The sequence below is a fragment of the Lampris incognitus genome, chromosome 3 (genome assembly GCF_029633865.1).
Source record: "Lampris incognitus isolate fLamInc1 chromosome 3, fLamInc1.hap2, whole genome shotgun sequence".
Lineage (NCBI taxonomy): Eukaryota > Metazoa > Chordata > Actinopteri > Lampriformes > Lampridae > Lampris > Lampris incognitus.
Window position 1 is genome coordinate 4,790,145 of NC_079213.1, and position 21,300 is coordinate 4,811,444.

The 21,300-nt window shown below is 50.0% G+C and overlaps 1 protein-coding gene across 1 annotated transcript in view; it reads right to left on the bottom strand.

The window, feature by feature from the left end:
- gas2l3 (growth arrest-specific 2 like 3) overlaps positions 1 to 20,399 on the bottom strand; it is a 58,997-nt gene extending 38,598 nt beyond the window's left edge. The window contains exon 1 of the mRNA XM_056276246.1: positions 20,295 to 20,399. The gene's annotated coding sequence lies outside the window, so the exon portion shown is untranslated. The remainder of the gene's footprint in view (positions 1 to 20,294) is intronic.
- Positions 20,400 to 21,300: the final 901 nt, after the last annotated feature.

Below are 21,300 nucleotides of genomic sequence, written 5' to 3' on the forward strand. Positions count from 1 at the left end.
TAAAATGTCATCTGTAGGGGGCGTCCGGGTAGCGTAGTGGTCTACTCTTTTGCCTACCAACACGGGGATCGCCGGTTCGAATCCTCACGTTACCTCCGGCTTGGTCGGGCGTCGCTACAGACACAATTGGCCGTGTCTGCGGGTGGGAAGTTGGATGTGGGTATGTGTCCTGGTCACAGCACTAGCGCCTCCTCTGGTTGGGAGGGGCGCCTGTTTGGGGGGAGGGGGAACTATGGGCAATAGCGTGATCCTCCCACGCACTACGTCCCCCTGGCGAAACCCCCCCCTCTTTTTCTCCCAAATTATATCCGGCCAATCACCCCACTCTTCCGAGCCATCCCAGTTGCTGCTCCACCCCCTCTGCCGATCCGGGGAGGGCTGCAGGGCATGCGTCCTCCCATACATGCGGAGTCGCCCGCGCTTCTTTTCCCCTGACAGTGAGGAGTTTCACCAGGCATGTGGTAGTCTGCAGCACTCCCCGGATCGGCAGAGGGGGTGGAGCAGCGACCGGGACGGCTCGGAAGAGTGGAGTGATCGGCCGGGTACAACTGAGAAGAAATAAAGTGGGGGGGGGGGGGCAAAGAAATAAAGAAAGAAGATCGGCTGGGAACGGCTGAGGTAAGACCCCGTTTACACTTGGTTTTAAAATGCGTTTTTTGCGGTCGGATCACAAGTGGACGGCGCCAAATACAAGTGTAAACCACCACCAAAACGTTTTGTGAACCGGTTACTCAGACCACTTGCCGAGGTGGTCTGGGACGCATTTGACCACATGTCTTTTGTAGTGTAAACGCTGATGCGTCCTGATGCGTCCCCGACAAGGACGGAACAGGACATTTCTTCCGATTCACGAAATCTGATCCCACGTGGTCAGCAGGGCGCATTTGGCGACGCGTGACAGACACCGGTGTAAACGGCGATGTGTCTCGCGGTCCACTTGCGATCCGACCGCCCCGGACGCGTTTTTAAGACCAGGTGTAAACGGGGTCGGAGAGACAAACTGAAAACCTGAATTCCGTCTTCTGTACGCTGCAGCAGGCACAGCCGGTACGTGACGTGCATGATGAGCAACGTGGGAAGCGACGTGAGACGACACCGTGACGGTCCGCGGCGGTGTAGCGGTCTAAGGATCGGCCTTGCGTCGATGCAGTTGCCCACTGGGGACCCGGGTTCGCGCCCCGGTCTCGTCAGATCCGACTATGGCCGGACTCGATGAAGCAGCGGTAATGGGCAGCGCTGTCTCCGGGAGGGGGCGGAGTCGGCTTGCATGCGTGTGTCCCGGAAGTGGCGAGGCGTCTCCTTGAGACCGCCGGCCGGAGAGACGCGGCACGAGGGTGGTGGGTGTTTGGACTAAAATAGGGAGCGACTGGCCACTAAGTTGGGCGAAAAAAATCAGAAATAAATTTATGAAAAGAAAAGCAAAGGGCGTTCGGAACCGGGTCCGGCTTTAAAGGCGACCCACCGGGCCGAACTGGCAGCAGGAGACTTTTAACACGCACATCTGCTCACATCTGGCAGGAAAACACATCCGCTTACTGGTGAGCGACCCCTGCACATCCCGTCACGTGGCTCTGACGTAGGCAGGGTTAAAGACAGTGGTGGCTTGTGCAGAAAACAACACAGTCTTAATCCCCTCTGGCACCACGTGCGTTCAATTATTACTGACTCCATGTGTGTTTGCAGGAGTATCTATGTGTGTGTGTGTGTGTGTGTGTGTGTGTGTGTGTGTGTGTGTGTGTGTGTGTGTGTGTGTGTGTGTGTGTGTGTGTGTCTCTCTCTCTCTCTCTCTCTCGTATTCACACCACGAACGACGTAATTCCCGTTGTATAACAGAGCTCCGGCAGGGGGGACTGGTCAGTGGACTGGTCAGTGGACTGGTCAGTGGACTGGTTGTTGTAGTTGTTGTAACAAACACACAAAGAAAGCTGCGGGCAGGAAAAAGCCCACCTGCAGGTTGAAGAGATTTGTCTTCTTCGTGAAAAACCCACAAAACAAAAGTGTTCTTTAATTTAACATGAGCGTTTTGTTTTTTGTTTTGTTTTGTCTTTTGTACTTTTTCATTTGTATTAATGTGCCTTTAAATAACTAACTAAACAACTAACTAAATAAATAACTAACCAAATAACTACCTAAATAACTAGCTAAATAACTAACCAAATAAATAACAAAATAAATAAATAACAGTAAATAACTAACTAACTAAATACATAAATAACAAAATAAATAAATAAATAAATAACAGTAAATACCTAAATAAATAAATAACCAAATAAATAAATAAATAGCTAAACAACAGTAAATAACAGTAAATAAATAAATAACAGTAAATAACAAACCAAATAAATAAATAAATAAATAGCTAAATAACAGTCAGTAAATAAATAAATAACAGTAAATAACTAACTAGATAAATAAATAAATAAATAAATAACAGTAAATAACAGTAAATAAATAAATAACGGTAAATAGTTAGCTAAATAAATAAATAACTATAAATAAATAACTAAACAACTAAATAAATAAACAACAGTAAATAAATAACTAAATAAATAAATAACAGTAAATAAATAGCTAAATAACAATAAATAAATAACGAAGTAACTAACTAAATAAATAACGAAGTAACTAACTAAATAAATAACTAAATAACGAAGTAACTAAATGACTAAATGACAGTAAATAACGAAGTAAGTAACTAAGTAACTAACTGACTGCTCTGCCAGCAGCCGGGCTGCGCTGCGCTGCGTTGCCAGCGGGAGCTAGAAGGCGCGTCACGGTAACGAGCGTGTTAATTTAACCGGTTGTGTTGTTGAGGCATCTCGCTGTTTCTATTTCGTATTTCAGGTTATTCTATCTTTACTTTTTACATTCCATTTTACTAAGGTTCGGTGTCTTTACTGAATGTATCGTTCCTGCATTACGATAAGATGTAAATATGGTATAGCAAGATAAATATACTTAGACTCCCACGTGTCTCTGTGCAGCTTCAGACGAATAAATACATAAAGAATATAATAAATAAAATAGAAGCTCAGCGGCGCGTGAGGAGCTGGAGCTGTGAAGCACAGTTATAACGGACACTTTCTATACGGGGACGTTTGATTGGCTGACGTCAGATTTTAAAACGTCACAGTAAAACTGGACACAACCTTAACTATTCATCCCGTGCAGTGTTTAGAACTCTCTCATCCCCGCCGCGTGCAGCCAAATAACACAACTTCCTGTCGCGAGAAGAACTGAAAACACACACACACACACACACACACACACACACACACACACACACACACACACACACACCCCGTGGCCCGCCACTATATATAGTATATACACACACACACACACACACACACACACACACAATCTATATATACACAGAGAGAGCGAGGCCTCACTCTCTCTGTGTATATATAGATGTGTGTGTGTGTTTGTATGTATATGTATAGATGTGTGTGTATATATATATGTATAGATGTGTGTGTGTATATATATAGATGTGTGTGTGTATATATGTATAGATGTGTGTGTGTGTGTATATATAGGTGTGTGTGTGTGTATATATATAGATGTGTGTGTGTATATATATGTATAGATGTGTGTGTGTATATATATATAGATGTGTGTGTATACACAGAGAGAGACACACACACACACACACACACACACACACACACACAGATAGATAGATAGATAGATGAGTGTGTGTCCGCGCGCGCGCGCACATGTTCTCCCACGCTCGTGTCTCTGGTCTCGCTCCAGCGGTAAATCGTTTAAGAGGATCAACTCTATTCGCGCGTTGCTCTCGACGCGCGCGCAGCGCTCCGTCATCACCGCCGCCGCAACACACCGCGCACGTGGCACGTGCGTGGAACCCGCGAGGGACTTCCGACCAAAGTACGTGTGTTCACTCGTGCGTGACAGCCATACAGGCACGGACAAGAGAGGGGGGAGAGGGGGGGGAGGGGGGATGGAGAGAGAGAGAGAGAGAGAGAGAGAGATGGAGAGAGGGGGGGAGAGAAAGGGGGGGGATGGAGAGAGCAAGAGAGAGCGAAAGAGAGGGGGGGAGAGAGAGCGAGAGAGAGGGGGGGGGAGAGAGAGGAGGGGGGGGGAGATGGAGAGGGGGGAGAGAGAGAGATGGAGAGAGAGAGATGGAGAGAGAGGGGGGGAGAGAGGGGGGATGAAGAGAGAGAGAGAGAGATGGAGAGAGGGGGGGAGAGAGGGGGGGAGAGAGGGGGGAGATGGAGAGAGCAAGAGAGCGAAAGAGAGGGGGGGAGAGAGAGTGAGACAGAGGGGGGGAGAGAGAGAGATGGAGAGGGGGGGGATGGAAAGAGCAAGAGGGGGGGAGAGAGAGAGATGGAAAGAGCGAGAGAGGGGGGGTGGAAAGAGCGAGAGAGGGGGGGAGAGAGCGAGAGAGAGAGAAAGGGGGGGGACAGAGAGAGATGGAGAGAGCGAGGGGGGGACAGAGAGAGATGGAGAGAGCGAGAGGGGGGGGACAGAGAGAGATAGAGAGAGCGAGAGAGAGAGATGGAGAGAGAGGGGGGGGGACAGAGAGAGATGGAGAGAGCGAGGGGGGGACAGAGAGAGATGGAGAGAGCGAGAGGGGGGGGAGAGAGAGAGATGGAGAGAGCGAGAGAGAGAGATGGAGAGAGAGGGGGGGACAGAGAGAGATGGAGAGAGCGAGAGGGGGGGGAGAGAGAGAGATGGAGAGAGCGAGAGAGAGAGAGATGGAGAGAGAGGGGGGGGACAGAGAGAGATAGAGAGAGCGAGAGGGGGGGGGAGAGAGGGAGAGAGAGAGAGAGATATTACGCAACTGCTTGACGGGCCAGGCGGTGGGCGGGGCTAGCGACGAATTCGGTGCTGGTCTTCATTAAACCGCCCTACCCCATAAAACACACCATTTAAACACAAAACACACCATTTAAACACAAAATACACCATTTAAACACAAAATACACACAAAATACACCATTTAAACACAAAACAGACTATTTAAACATAAAATATACCATTTATTTCATGTTCCTCTCCACGTATCCGGCATGACGCAGCAGGACCCAACCACACCGTCTGAGCCGCATCTGACCAGCGTGGTGTGTGTGTGTGTGTGTGTGTGTGTGTGTGTGTGTGTGTGTGTGTGTGTGGGGTGTGTGTGTGTGTGTGTGTGTGTTCTTGTTCAGCTAAACGTGTGAGGACCAAATGGAGGCCCAGATGGAGTTTTAAACCACCACAGTGAGGACGTTTTTACAAAGTGGGGACATTTTGGCCGCCCCTCGCGTGTTTAAGGGGCGGGACTCGGGTCAGGGTTAACTGGGGTTGAGGTTCGGGTTGTAGTTCTGATGGTTAAACTATAGAGCCAGAGTCTAGAAAATGAGTGTAGTCAAAGAGGGTCCTCAAAAATATAGACAAAACTGTGTCCACCAGTAAAAGGGTTTTGGGTCAGCACATGAGGGCTCTGAGCCTCGCCCCCCCACCCCACCCCCACCCTCACGCCCCACCCACGCCCCACCAGTCTAAAGGATTCTGCTCGAGCAGACACCCCCTCGGAGAATACCATCTCCTGCTTCATTAAGGCGCTCCTGCTGGCTCCTTTTGTGTCGGGACTTAATTACCCCGTCGGCGGGGCGCCTCCTGCGGGGCCCGGACTCCCCCTTGGGTCCAGATGGGGCCCGGCTGCGGCGCGTCCGGCTGGCAGAGGACACGCTTTGACTGGAGAGGAATGGAAAAAGTAGATATCTGCCGACGCCCCCCCGTGTCGAACGGGACCCCCGCGAGCTCCCACGAAACCCGCGTGGGTGAAGTTCCTGTGCAGGAGTCCGGGATTAGCCCGGGCTCGCTGGTCCTGGTGGTCCGGCCCCTGGATAAACGCCAGCCCTTTTGAGGAGGGATTAAGAAAAGTACATATTGGATCCCGCGTCCTTCAAGAAGATGCGCCTCCTTTTGGAGGTGAGACGAGTTATGTGTAAAGCTCCTCTTAGAGGCTCGGATGAGCGGGAGGCCACCTGTCAGTCCTGTTTTGATTTGTTGACGCTAATCCGACGCCCACCGCCCACCTGGAGGCCGTCTGAATACTGACCTCAGATCTGCTGAAATGCCCCCTTTCTCTTGAGGTGTCCAGCAACACAGTCGACACAAAACTGACTCCAGGCCAGAGGCTTTCACATACAGAGCTGGATGTGTGTGTGTGTGTGTGTGTAGGGGGGGGGGGTCAGAGGTCAGAAGAGGGTTGTCGGGGTCATCTTTGTTGTTGTCTCTGATCCGCCAATCCTCGCAGATGGAGGCCACGGTACAATAAGCCGTTTATCTGACAGGTGAAGTCTGGGATATGTTGGTCTCTGTTCTTGGAGACGCCAACTTGGGTCGTTTACTCGACCAAATCCGAAATGTGCACCCGAGTCTCGAACTCCTGGAGGTTTTCAGACGCCGTGAGGCCGAAACAACGCTGATCGGCTGCGTTGGTTGAACGGGACGCAGTCAAAGCCAACATTCCAACACAAACGTGTGTTACGTCATTACGTCACTCAGGGGATACGAGAACAAAGCTCCGTTTTAGAAATGTCACTGGTGTTGAGTAAATTCCTGTCTAGTATGGACGCGGTCTCCACAGAGAGACATCCGGAGGCGCAAAAAGGCGGTACGCGACACGTAGCGAATTCGGGGGCAGCCGGGAACCGCCGCTGCCGGGACGCGAACCCGGGTCTTCCGCACCACCGGCGACTACACTAACCAGTCAACTAAAGGGTCCGACCCGTTAACCAAGGGCCAGCGAGTCTAGTCATTCGTGGTCGTTACACTACCCCCCTCCGTGGTCTATTCGATTGCCTACCAACACCGGGATCGCAGGTTCGAATCCCCGTGTTGCCTCCGGTTTGATCAGGCTGTGTCTGCGGGTGGGAAGCCGGATGTGGGTCTGTGTCCTGGTCGCTGCACTAGCGCCTCCTCTGGTCGGTCAGGGCGCCTGTTCGGAAAGGGAGAACTGGGGGAATAGCGTGATCCTCCCACGCACTATGTCCCCCCTGGAGAAACTCCTCACTGTCAGGTGAAAAGAAGCGACTCCACATGTATGGGAGGAGGCATGTGGTTGTCTGCAGCCCTCCCCGGATCAGCAGAGGGGGTGGAGCAGAGACCGGGACGGCTCGGAAGAGTGGGGTAACTGGCCAAGTACAATTGACCTTTCGCAAAGTACCGCCCCAGAACGGTGCTGGTCCAATCCTCCCTTAGCAACGGTCCGTCAAGCTTTCAAACACACAGCAAAATGCTGTAACGGTGGGCCTATGGGATCTGCAGACCGGATACTAGATATGTGAAAGTTTGGAGGGGGTGTCATGTTCTTTCCCTTCCCCAAACCCAGAACGCAAGAAGCACAATGTGGGCAATAGATTGGGCAGTATAGCAGACCCCATGGCCAGCTTAATCCATCCAGAATCAACACAAATATCTGTCTGCTCCAAGCTAAGCTAGCTACTAGCTATTATTGCTAGCTAATACAGCTAACGTATTGTTACTGCTACTTTTACCCACACAATGCGCTGATTTCTTCCTTCATGTTTTGGTGTTTTCCGGCTACTTCCTGGATCAGTGTTTCTCAACCCAGTCCTCAAGGAACCCCTACCCTGCAGATTTTCATTGTAACCCTGCATAGGTAGGCCTGCTTGTACTTACTCGACCAATCATCTCGCAGCACTTAATTAGGCAAGGTGTGCAACGTCTGACAGAATTCATTGCTGATTGGTTGAATAACTACAAACAGGTACCTATTCAGGGTTGCAAAGAAAATATGCAGGATAGGGGGTCCTTGAGGACTGGGTTGAGAAACACTGTCCTGGATAGCTCTGAAATGCTTGACGGGCATAGCAACAGTAACTACGGGGGGCGGGACTTTGCGAAAGGTCAATTGGGGAGAAGAAAACAAAACAAAAACAAAAATGTAATTAAATCTTCCACACATGAGAAGGGAAGATGGATATTTAACAACTATTCAGCAGTGGTTCTGTTTATATCGTTCCGACTAATCTCACTGGCTGTTGCACGGAGCTTTAATTGTATTTTATATATATATACACGACTCCCCCCGTGCTGTGCTGACAATACTGACGTTTGACGACAGGGGGGGGTGGTTGATGTTGCATACCCCTGGTCAAACAGGTAATTGCGCCCCCTGGATAACTCCTTAAAATGCAACGTTTCGTCATTTTGTGGAAATTCACCCACTGCCGCCATTTCATTTTACAATTACGTATGTTTGAGCGCCCCTGGTGGCCGTTTCTAGAGCAGCAATTCTTTCCTTCAGGTTTAAGCGGCTATCTTCTGATCAATCTACTGACTCTCCACAAAAAATAAATAAATAACAGGAGACTGAATTCTGAGATATAGCCAAAAAAAACAAAAGTTGGGTCCAATAAGTCAGCACGTATAACAGAGGCGGGTTTTCTGGATGAAATGACAGCCACAGACTCGAAACTCCGTCCGTTTTGTTGTTTTGGTCAATCAACAACAAAGACATCCGCCTCTGCAGGGGCAAAGGTGGCCTAGTATGTACACTCCTGCGACGTGCTTTACGACAGAGAGATAAGCCAAAATTAATCATTGATTCGAACCAGACACAACATCCACCCCCCCCTCCCCAAAATAATGAAGCCCTCAAATGAAGCCCTCAAGCCCTTCAAACCCTCAAGGGAGGGTTTGAAGTAGGCCTAAAAAACTGAAAACAAAACTCGGGCTGCGTGTCGGAGGGGGTCGTAAACCTTTACTTTCCTGCTTCTGACCTGAAACCTGGTGTTATGGGTCTAAGACGAACCTGTGACTGATACAGAACCGCCTGTCCTCAGGATAAAGCCAACGACAAACGAGACGCATCACGCGTCCGCTTGGAGGGAGAACTCTAAGGCGTTTTCTTATTTCCACATGACCATCAGGTATACTGGTCTCCAGTCTTATGCTGGCCTCTACAGGTAACTGACTGTGGGCGGGGTCGATTAGTCACATTGGGTCCAGCCATCCCTGAGGTGAAGACCTGTTCTGATTTGAAGACGTGTACGTTTGAATGTCCATTTAGTATTTACAGGTCTATAAAATACTGTAGCGTATTCAGGGGGCAGCCGGGAAGCGAACCCGGGGGGGGGGGTCACAGCGCTAACCGGTCAACTAAAGGGTCCGCCCTGTTAGCAAAGGGCTAGCGAGAGTATACAGAATACACTTTGTCATTTGTACATACAATGAAATGTACTCTCTGCGTTTAACCCATCCTAGCTGTGTAGTTAGCAGCAGTGGGCAGCCGCCGTGCAGCGCCCGGGGAATGCTTTACCCTTTCCGGGTACTGACAGCTGGCTAGGCTGTGCCCGGGGATCTGAATTCAGAGTTCCTTTCTCCTATCTCAATGTGTTGGCTGGACTGGACACCATGCATGGGAAGTACCATACAGGCATGCAGGAGGACCAGATCTGTCAGTAGGGACGACGTCGTCCTTAGCCAAAGGGCCCTTGCTGAGGTAAGGCGCTACCCCTCTGCAGCCTGCGGTTGCAGTTTAGCTAGCGTCTTACCCAGGACGTAGTCATCTGTGGTCTAGTCATCCGTGGTCGTTACACTACCCCCCTCCTTCGGGAAGCGCGTCCCCCCGCTTCAGCATACCAGCTCCCTCTCGTCTCTGGGGCGAACGCGGTCCCCATGGCCTCCCGGTCTCAACCCTCCCACTTCTGACGCCGATGCAGCGAATTCAGGGGCAGCCGGGAAGCGAACCTGGCTCACCCGGACCACGGGCAACTGCGCTGCCGGTCAATTAGTTAACTGGCTAGCGCAGTTGCCCGTGGTCCGGGCGAGCCAGGTTCGCCTCCCGGCGGCGGCGGCGGTCCCCGGCTGCCCCTGAATTCGCTACAATACACTATGAGTGTGACGGCAGTTTTCTGTTGATTTAAGATGCTGAATCAAACAATCCTGTTCGCCAAACTGGATGAATAATCGTGACCGCAGCATCACGCAGAAACAGCCGTGACTGTCATTTCAGACATTATCGTACTTGCCTGCCTTCAGCTCCCTCCGAATTGTCTACGTCATAAGGCGCCATCCAAGTCAGAGAACCCCATGTGACGTAGGCGGCACACGTGGCGTCCAGCGCGACAGATAAAATATGAGGCGAGTGGAAAGACGACACGCCGGAGTTAGCCAACTAAACCTATGGGGCGTCCGGGTAGCGTAGCGGTCTATTCTGTTGCCCACCAACACGGGGATCGCCGGTTCGAATCCCCGTATTCCCTCCGGCTTGGTCGGGCGTCCCTACAGACACAACTGGCCGTGTCTGCGGGTGGGAAGCCGGATGTGGGTATGTGTCCTGGTCGTTGCACTAGCGCCTTCTCTGGTCGGTTGGGGCGCCTGTTCGGGGTGGGGGGGTGGGGGAATAGCATCCCTGTCCTCCACATCTACACCTCTTTATACACGTCAGGAGACACGGAGACAAATAAAAGCGAGTGTTCATTTACTTTTGAATGTGCATGAGTCACGTCAGTCTCAGCAAGTCTCCCTCCCTCCCTCCCTCTCCCGCTCTCTCTCCTTCCCTCTCCTGCTCTCTCTCCCTCCCGCTCTCTCTCCCTCTCGCTCTCCCTCCCTCTCTCCTTCCCTCTCTTTCCCTCTCTCCCTCCCTCTCCTTCCCTCTCTTTCCCTCTCTCCCTCCCTCTCTCTCTCTCCCTCCCTTTCTCTCTCTCTCTCCCTCCCTCTCTCTCTCCCTCCCTTTCTCTCTCTCTCTCTCCCTCCCTCTCTCTCCCTCCTTCCCTCTCTCTCTCCCTCCCGCGCTCTCTCTCTCTCTCCTTCCCTCTCCCTCCCGCTCTCCCTCCCTCTCTCTCTCTCCCTCCCTCCCTCTCCCTCTCTCCCTCCCTTTCTCTCTCTCCCTCTCTCTCTCTCTCCTTCCCTCTCTCCCTCCCTTTCTCTCTCTCTCTCCTTCCCTCTCTCCCTCCCTTTCTCTCTCTCCTTCCCGCTCTCCCTCCCTCTCTCTCTCTACCTCTCTCCTTCCCTCTCTCCCTCCTTCCCTCCCTCTCTCTCTCTCTCTCATAACTGCTATGACGTCATCCCTCAGTCAAAGGCGTCGGTTGGAAACGCCTGAGCAGACCAGAAGCAAACCCTACTGTCCATTTCATGTTTGCTTTTGATTTAAAAAAAAAACAAAAAATTTTTTTTCTGTCGTTGGTGAAGGCGCCTGAGTTATGACTCAGAGTTTAACGTGCGGCAGTATTTTGTTCGGGAAAGTTTTTTATTCTAACTACAAATCTGACCTCCTCCCAGCGGTGACTAGACCTCTCCGGATGACGTCGGTGAGGATGTTTCCATCCAACGGCCAAATTAAATAACGAATAAATGACCGCTGCCAAAACAGAAAAGCCACGGGTGTGCAGGTGTGTTTCGGTCAGCTCTGCTGAGGTGAATAAAGGCCCAGCGGGCAGATGGACCGCTTCACATCAAGAACCGCCCATCACCTCATTCACTTTCATTCACCTTCCTCGTTTGCCAGACGCGTTTCCACAGCAACTGATCCCTTCTCCGGATAATCAAGTGGAGAGTTTGTCCGACATCAGCTACAACACAAACTCTGGTGTAAATGTGGGGGATTTTATTGGACCTGTGCCGTTTCCATCAACCCCTTTTAAATTCAGAACAATATTCGTGTGAGTCTTTTTTAACGGAAACGTGGCAAGTGATGGATGTGTTTCTGATGGTTTCATACAGTATGACATGACATGACATGACATGACATGACATTACGTTACATTATATTCTATCCACCCTCAAACACAAAGACGCTGGTTGAGATGTGTGTGTGGTTTTGTGGGTCGGGGGTTTAAACTACCGGTCCTACAGCATTACCGTCTCCCACCGCACCAGAGAAACCTCTACACCAGGTTTCACAGCCACCAACCGTCGTTAGCCTCCACACTGACCAATAATAACGACACATCATCTGAACATGCAAGATGTTAACACCCCCACCCACACACACACACACACACACACACACTTCCCTACTGAAGGTCAGGTCAATGAGATGGGGAGGGGGCTGACCTGATTGAGGACTAGGAGGGGTGGGGTGGAGGGACATCTGAGAGAACCTTAATCAATACACAGAGAGAGAGAGACAGAGAAAGAGAGAGAGATGGAGAGAGAGAGAGAGAGAGAGAGACAGAGAGAGAGACACATGGAGAGAGAGACACATGGAGACAGAGACAGACAGACAGAGAGAGAGACATGGAGAGAGCGACAGGGAGAGACACAGAGAGAGACACACAGACACAGAGAGACACAGAGAGAGAGACAGACAGACAGACACACACACACACACACACACACACACACACACACACACAAAGAGAGAGAGAGACATGGAGAGAAAGTGAGAGAGAGAGAGACAGAGGGAGACAGACAGACAGACAGACAGAGAGAGAGACATGGAGAGAGCGACAGGGAGAGACACAGAGAGAGACACACAGACACAGAGAGACACAGAGAGAGAGACAGACAGAGACAGACAGACAGACAGACACACACACACACACACACACACACACAAAGAGAGAGAGAGACATGGAGAGAAAGTGAGAGAGAGAGAGACAGAGGGAGACAGACAGACAGACAGACAGACAGACAGACAGACAGACAGACAGACAGACAGACAGACAGACAGAGAGACACATGGAGAGAGACACACACACAAAGAGAGAGAGAGACATGGAGAGAGCGAGAGAGAGAGACAGGGAGAGACACACACAGAGACAGAGAGAGACACACAAAGAGAGAGATACAGAGACACACACACACACACACACACACACACACACACACAGAGAGAGACAGAGAGACCGGCCTCTGCACTACGCCAGAGCTCCACCTCCACGGGACCCCTGACCCACCTCTCTGCAGTATGTTCTACCTCCACAACCTCTCCAGGGGCAACAACACCAACAACCACCTCAGACCCCCACCCACACAAACAACTATGCTGCGACAGCCGCCAGAGCGGGGACACCTCCACCCATCCACTGAAACCAAACCCCACCCAGATAAGAGACGTGATGTCAGCCGGTAGTTTCACAGCTAGCTAGTGCAGGTAGCTTCTCGTTACTCAGTAACTAAGCTCATTAAGTCATGTCTTTGATTCGTAAAGCCGATATCTTTAAGTAGTACACTTTTCTATTAAGACAAAAAGGAAACTATCCTTCTCCACCAGTTCCTGGACCATTCGGGGCTTGTCCTCTTCGTCCTCCTGCGGTACGAAGAGGAGCACAAAGATCACGTCTCGCGAGCTAAGTCAGACACACAGTTGGATTACACCCCCCCCCCAAACCCCCCCCCACCTTCCACCTAGAAGAAGACTTGAGGATCTCCAAGGACAAATTTCCTTTTTCCAAATTTTAGGATCAATCTTAATATGTGGTGATCTTAATGCCCGAACTGGTCGAGAGCCAGACTTGTCTGTCATGGCTTAAATCCCAGTTGAGATTCAATAGTAGAAAAACTCCCAACAAGTGGAAGGGGCATTGAAAGACAACCAATGTGCCCTTGACTACCCCATCACTAGGAGAGAACTACAACACACTCAGAACCCTCAAAATGACAAAGCCTGCCGTATGGACAGTATGAGAGACGAGCTGTTGGACACAGTCATCTCCAACTTCTGCTTGCTTTGCTAACGCTCTGCAACCTGCTGCTCCCGACCGGACGTCCCGTTATTTGGAACAAAGGTCTAATTTCTCCCATAAGGAGACAAACACAACCCCGGTAATTACAGAGGGGTCTGTGTTAATGGTAACCTCGGTAGACTCGTCTGTAGCATCCTAAACTCTAGAGTCCTGTCATATCTCGCTGATCACAATTAGCGCTGGGCAATATATCGATATCGCGACACGAGACTAGATATCCTCTGGGATTTTGGATATCTTAATATGACCTAACTGTTGTCTTTTCCTGGTTGTCCAGTGGTGGTCGATCCCTCTTCACATAGGTGGCCTCTTTGACTTCCTGTTCACACCAGCGTTCCTCCCTATCAAGGATTTACCCATCCTCATCCTTGAAAGAGTGGCCACCGACCTGTAGGCGGTGTAGACTGGTGTAGAGTCCTGGCCTGACGTGTTAGCTCTTCTGTGCTGTGCCATCCTCTTGGCCAGCGTCTGTTTGCCGTTTGGTTTCCCCGCTGCACAAGTCATGGCAATCTTCCCATCCCTGAACCGGGGGGGGGGGGGGAGTATATCTGTCACCATTTTACAATGTTGTGATTACAATTATTCCCCCAATCCTCTGTGAATAGCACACATGGCCTTTGTAACTCCAGTTTATGGCCACTGTGTTGTTTATAAGGGTGGGGAGACCTGCAGTCAGCTGAGACTGGAGGTCACTTAGCTGGGCGATGAAACATCTCTCTCGATAGACGTTGTGTCCAGATGAACTGATTCAACTTGGTGTTTTTTCCTGACCTGGATTATTGAGCATGCATAAAGAGAAAGGGATGAAGCTCCTCATGTATGCAGATGACCTCCCTGGTAATGCCGTCTCCAACAGAACACGGTTTACAGCAGAAACTTGTCACCGCGAGAAACTTGCTGTCAAAACTGGGCACTAGACATCAACCCCCACAAAACTAAGATTATGATATTCCAAAAAAAAAGACCAGATCACCGAAATCCCAACAGTTTCACTACAGGAAGAGCCACACTTTAACATACAATGGACAACAACTACTGGGGCATCTGGCAGGTTTGGAAGTGTTGGTCCCTCTGAACCAGTGGCAGAACTCTTGGGGACACAACCCCCATTGAAAAATGCCACCTACAGCTCTGTAAGGAAATCCTCAAGGTCCACAGAAAAAGCCCAAAGCCCGCACAGCAGAGCAGAGTTGGGGGGAACGCCCTCTTTTCTCTCCGCGGGATCAAAAGAGCGATCCAGTTCCAGGTTCACTTGGCACAAGCTGATCCTGAACCCGGCCATCACACGGCCTTCATGAGTAACCGCCTCTGCCCGGACACAGATCCTTTGAGAATCATCGCTCAAAAACCAAGACCTCCATCAGCTCTCCAAAACATAGTTAACATAGATAGTTGGATCCTCCCACGCACTTCGTCCCCCTGGTGAAACTCCTCACTGTCGGGTGAAAAGAAGCGGCTGGTGACTCCACATGTATGGGAGGAGGCATGTGGTAGTCTGCAGCCCTCCCCGGATCAGCAGAGGGGGTGGAGCAGAGACCGGGACGGCTCGGCAGAGTGGAGTGATTGGCCAAATACAATTGGGGAGATACAATTTATATCCTCTTTTATATGATATATTATTGATTGTTCTGCTTTCGTAACAATGGTTGTTTACCATTCGTGCCAATACGGCATATTGGTGGGGGGGGGTGCGGGTCAGAGATATATTTATTTATTTATTTATTTATATATAAACAATGTTTGGAGTCACACCATTTAATGGTCGTCATCTTGTCTCACGACATATTGACTGATGAGTTTTCAGTGTAGGTAAATTCTACTTTTAATGATCAGTCCTTGTTTTGCTGCTGATCAGCTGTGTGCTTTAATCGAAACCACTTCTATTGTGACTGATGTCATATTAGTTCCATTACATCTGCCTCTCTTGTTTATTGAGGTATGTATGAAACGTGCTTCATCAGTAAAGTTTGATTGATGAGATCCTCCCAGAAAAACACTTCAGCACAGCACCTACATTTGCTGGAGCTGGTCTGGACTCGGTTTAAAGGCCAGGTTGAAACCAGTTTTCTGACTTCATTCGGGTTTGGAGGTGAACTGGTGGAGGTACAACTAGAAAACGAAATTAAGTGCTTTCATTCAGCTTCTGGTGACTCAAATGGAGAAACCCCACTTTGATCGAACAAGTTAACCAAACCAAGTCAGCATGAAACATCTCCCCAGGCTCCAACCTGAGATACTACTATATATCCATCCATCCATCCATCCATCCACCCATCCATCCATCATCCAAACTGCTCATCCTGCTCATAAATAGCATTATTATTATCATAATCACAGGGAATTTTACATTATATATATATATAGATATATATAGATAGATATATAGATATATATAGATATAGATATAGATATAGATAGATATATAGATAGATATAGATAGATAGATATAGATATATAGATATATAAAATATATATAGATAGATCGATCAATCGATCGATCGATAGATATACGTAGGTATAGATATATATATATAAACTCTGTTTACATGTAAGGATCCATCTGAGGTTCATCACATTGAACTGTCTGGTCATGTAGAGTACCACATAAAACCAGAACTAGTTGGTGTGAAACACAAACATGTCACGCCTCACGTTGAGATACATTTTAGGTCATATATCCTCACAATCCTTAATCTAGACAACACGGTGTGTCACGACAGGCCCATAAATGAATTTCCGTGGACGGATGATAAACAATAACACCGAATTACTGGCCAGGCCAACATATTGCCCCACTACCGCCCCTTATCCCGGCTCATCCTGCCCCCATCCACCCCCCCCTCCCCCAGCACTCTTTCTGTAAGCCGTCCCCTGAAAAATGAGGGGTAATCCTCAATTTCATTAGCGTCTCCATTGTCTCCCGTCCGGCATCACGGCCCATATGGGCCCACGTGGAGGTTTAACCTGCTAAGCCTTCGCCGTCTCCGCCGTGTCATCGTGTAACGTGCACGTGAGCGCGCACGTGTGTGTGTGTGTGTGTATTTGCTTTTTTGGGGGGGCCTTGGCAGGCCCCCAAAGAGCAGCTCTCGATGCCAAAGATCAGGCAGATGGTGATTAAGAGGAGTCGGGGAATCCAGGCTGCTACTCATGTGTGTGTGTGTGTGTTGGTTCGAGTGCTCAGCCAGTCATTCATTCATAGCCGGCTGCCATTCACAGCCAGCCAGTAACGGCTTTGTCTGCAACTCTAATTATGTTTTTGTCAATGATCCGGTCAGATGATTCCTGTGGGTTTCAAACCCCCGCTTGACCCGCCTGGGTTCGACCGGTGCCCACTGGCCCCGGTCACACCAGCAACCGGCAGAGCAAAAAACGCCTTGATGCCTGCTCAATAATCCAGGTAAGAAAACCACAGGAAGGGGAATCAGTTCGTCCGGACACAAGGTTTACTGACCGAAACGTCTCATCATCATCATCATCTAAGAGACCTCTCCAGTCTGGCCTGACTGCAGGTACCCCACCCTTATAAACTGTACAGTGGCATAACCGCCGGAACCAGTGACCATCACTGTATAGTTTATAAGGGTGGGGACACCTGCAGTCAGGTGAGACTGAAGAGGTCAATTAGATGATGATGAGACGTTTCTGTCAGTAAACCTTGTGTCCGGATGAACTGATTCAACCCAGAGAGCAAAACTGCTGTGGCCCGGACCCGTGGCCCGGACCCGTGGCCCGGACCCGTCCCACACCCCACTTTCACCTTTCTTTCATCCGGCCCACATACCGCGTGGAACGACGAAACTTGGGCGGTCCGCTCCTGTTTGCCAGAACTGGGCCAGAACCAAGCCATAGCGATGCCGTGTGTGCCACATATTGGCCAAAGGTGGCCATATTTGTTTTGTGATATTTGGGCCATATTCACCATTTACCACACGGGGCACTTCAGGGTCACATCCAGATCACATGTTGCCCAGAGCGCCGCATCTTTGCCAAAAAAGGCCCACGTTTGATTTGGCGTATTTGGGCCATGTTTGTTATTATACATGTGGGCCACTTCAGGCTCACATCCATTTTGTCAGGGCCAGAAGAAGACCACCAGTGCCGCATCATTGCCTGAAGTGGCCCACATCCGGATGCTGTCTGGGTCTGTTTCCCCCCCTTTTTCTCCCCAGTTGTATCCGGCCAATTACCCCCCTCTCTCCCGAGCCGTCCCGGTCTCTGCTCCACCCCCTCTGCCGATCCGGGGAGGGCTGCAGACCTACCACATGCCTCCTCCCATACAGGTGGAGTCACCAGCCGCTTCTTTTCACCCGACAGTGAGGAGTTTCCCCAGGGGGACGTAGCGCGCGGGAGGATCACGCGTTTACTTCCACCGATCACGTTCAAATTCCTTCATGTCGGTAAATAAATGCCGGCGTGACCGGGGCCTTACAACAGAATCGGGACTCGCTCGTCTAAACTTGACACCGAAATGCTCATTTTCAGTCTATAACTCAAAACTCTTCCAATATACTATATGTAAATATATAGTCACGTAAACCACAGACTGGCCCTTTAAGTGTTGATAATCCCCCAACATACTGTCCGAGGTCTTCAGAGTTCCCCACTTTACACCCGGCCCGGCACAAGTTCTGCTGCAGCGCCAAGTAAAACAACACTTTACCTGATCCTGAGGTCCCGAAGTGACAAAACGACTCTGAATACATCAGCAGTGTTGGGCTGCAGTGAAGGAAGCATCTGCCGAACCCTTCCTCCACCCCTCTTCCTCCACCCCTCTTCCTCCACAGAGGAAACGGGGAACAACACATCTGAGAGACAGCACTTCTCGTGTGTTCTGCCACTACGCAGGCCTGTTTACGGGCGTAAATGTAAAACTACTTAGGGGGGAAAAAAAACACAACACAACCAGCATTTAAAAAAGCAACTAAAAGCATCGGAGGCAACAGAGGTCAAGTCGAACTGAACTTGGACAAGCCTCCATCACACACTTCAGTCCTGCAGGCTTTATGAACACATGCTGGTCTCCAACATCAGAAACAGAATAGCTCCAATGTAAGAGACCCCCCCCCCCACCCCGTCCAGATGAGGAACATTTCCACAGAAAAGAAAGGAGGGAGAAATCTCAAGAGGACGAGATCCATCACTGAAATGGAGACTTTGCAATGAACTTCCCATTATTAACCAGTACCGGTCTGTATTCTTATTCTTATTATTATTCTTATTACCCGGGCTTTTGCAATCTCACGTTACTTTTCTGACGCCTGAGCTTCGGTTTAACCCCCCTGTTGTCTCACGGGTCAAACACCGACAGAAGGGAGGGTACCCTTCTGTCGTCTCACGGGTCAGAATGGTCCGTAACAGTGTTTAACAGCAGAGAAGAGACTCCAAACGACCTTTTTTCGACCTGGAATGCGATGACTTTTTCCTACAGTGACCGCCCACGCTACAAAAAGTGACAGTGTTTTTGTTCATATTCCCATGAAAGCTGTACGCCTCTAGGGTGCCGAGATTGGCTTAGGGTCGTGTTTGACCCTAAGACACGTGTGGGTCATGTGTGACCCTATAAAAACGAGGGGTGCCCACTGATTAAATGCAGTGTTTCTGCTGTGAAGAGGGAAAACCCAGATGGTCACAAAGTTTAGAGACACACAAACACACACACACACAAGTCACCTGACCTACACGTCTTTGGACTGTGGGAGGAAACCCACGCAGACACGGGGAGAACATGCAGACTCCACACAGAGGACGACCCCCAAGGTTGGACTACCCCGGGGCTCGAACCCAGGACCTTCTTCTGGTGCTAACCACTGCTCCACCGTGCCGCCCCGTGTGATCCCCTATGTGATGGCCTGTCCGGGGTGTCCCCCGCCTGCCGCCCAGTGACTGCTGGGATAGGCTCCAGCACCCCCTCCACCCTGAGAGCAGGGGAAGCGGTTCGGATAACGGACGGATGGATGATTTAGAGGCTTTGATGAGGGCGGGTCATAAGTGGCCTTCAAGACGAGGGCGGTGTCCAGGGTGTGTGGACAACACAGGGGTTAAAGGTGGAGGTCTGCAGCAGCAGCAGAGCCACACTACTGGACCTCCTTCACATGGACTCCGTCCCTGCCCGTCAGACCGCCGGTGCGTCCCGCAGGTACAGACCCGTCGCGCCTGCAGATGCGCGCTGCACGTGAGCTTTAAAGTGCAACCCGCTGTCAGTCAAACGGCGGGCGACGTCACAGGCGGAGGTCGTTTGGAACTGGGTTGTGTTAAAAGGTGTTGAGAGACGAGACACACCTGAGGCTCACCGGCGGGCTGCAGCAACACACAACCCGGTTCCAGCCCCCCCCCCACTTCCACACAACGACCTCGCCTTCCGAACCCACCACCACCACCACCCACCCACCCACCCACGCAGCCCCGCGTCCGCCATCAGGTGATGCCACACACACACACCCCGCGTCTCCTAGTCCGGGACGATCTCTCTCTCTCTCTCTCTCTCTCTCGCGGTCTCTCTCTCTCCCTCCCACGCGGCTTCCTCATGGATTCAGTTTGGGAAGAAATTCCTGCAAGCGCGAAAAGTTCCCAAACTTCCTCCGACTCGTTCTAGAACCGTTTAAAAAGCGCTGTTGGACTCACCAGCATCGGGCTGATCCCACGCTGTCCCGCCGAAGTGTCGGACCCGGACGGGTGTCGGCTCGGTTGGGTTTCCTAGGCGTCTGTGTGTGCGTGTGTGTCTGTGCGGGGGTTTGCGGGACGCGGCCGTTCGGTGTTTCCATGGGCAGGACGCGACGCTGCGCGTTTGAAGCGGCCAACCAGCGCAGAGGGGCGGAGCCACGCCGAGGGGCGGAGCCACGCCGAGGGGCGGAGCCACGCCGAGGGGAGGAGCCACGCCGAGGGGCGGGGCCACGCCGGGTCTCTCGCTTCCATTCAGGGCCGTTCAATTCAGTGACGCTTTCTTGGCAAGACTGCAGTCATTACAGCGATCTCCAAAGCGAAACACGTCAGCAGAGTACTAAACTAAACACAACTAAACTAAACACAACAAAACTAAACACAACTAAACTAAACACAACAAAACTAAACAAAACTAAACCAAACACAACTAAACTAAACACAACTAAACACAACTAAACACAACAAAACTAAACACAACAAAACTAAACTAAACACAACTAAACACAACTAAACACAACTAAACTAAACACAACAAAACTAAACACAACTAAACTAAACTAAACACAACTAAACACAACAAAACCAAACTAAACACAACTAAACTAAACACAACTAAACACAACACAACCAAACTAAACACAACTAAACTAAACTAAACTAAACTAAACACAACAAAACTAAACACAACTAAACTAAACACAACAAAACTAAACACAACTAAACACAACTAAACTAAACTAAACACAACTAAACTAAACACAACTAAACAAAACTAAACACAACTAAACAAAACTAAACACAACTAAACTAAACACAACTAAACTAAACTAAACACAACTAAACTAAACACAACTAAACACAACTAAACAAAACTAAACACAACAAAACAAAAACACAACAAAAACAAAACAAAACAAAAAAAGGAAAAAGGAATAGATAGAAGTGGCAGAAACATAGAACAGCACCT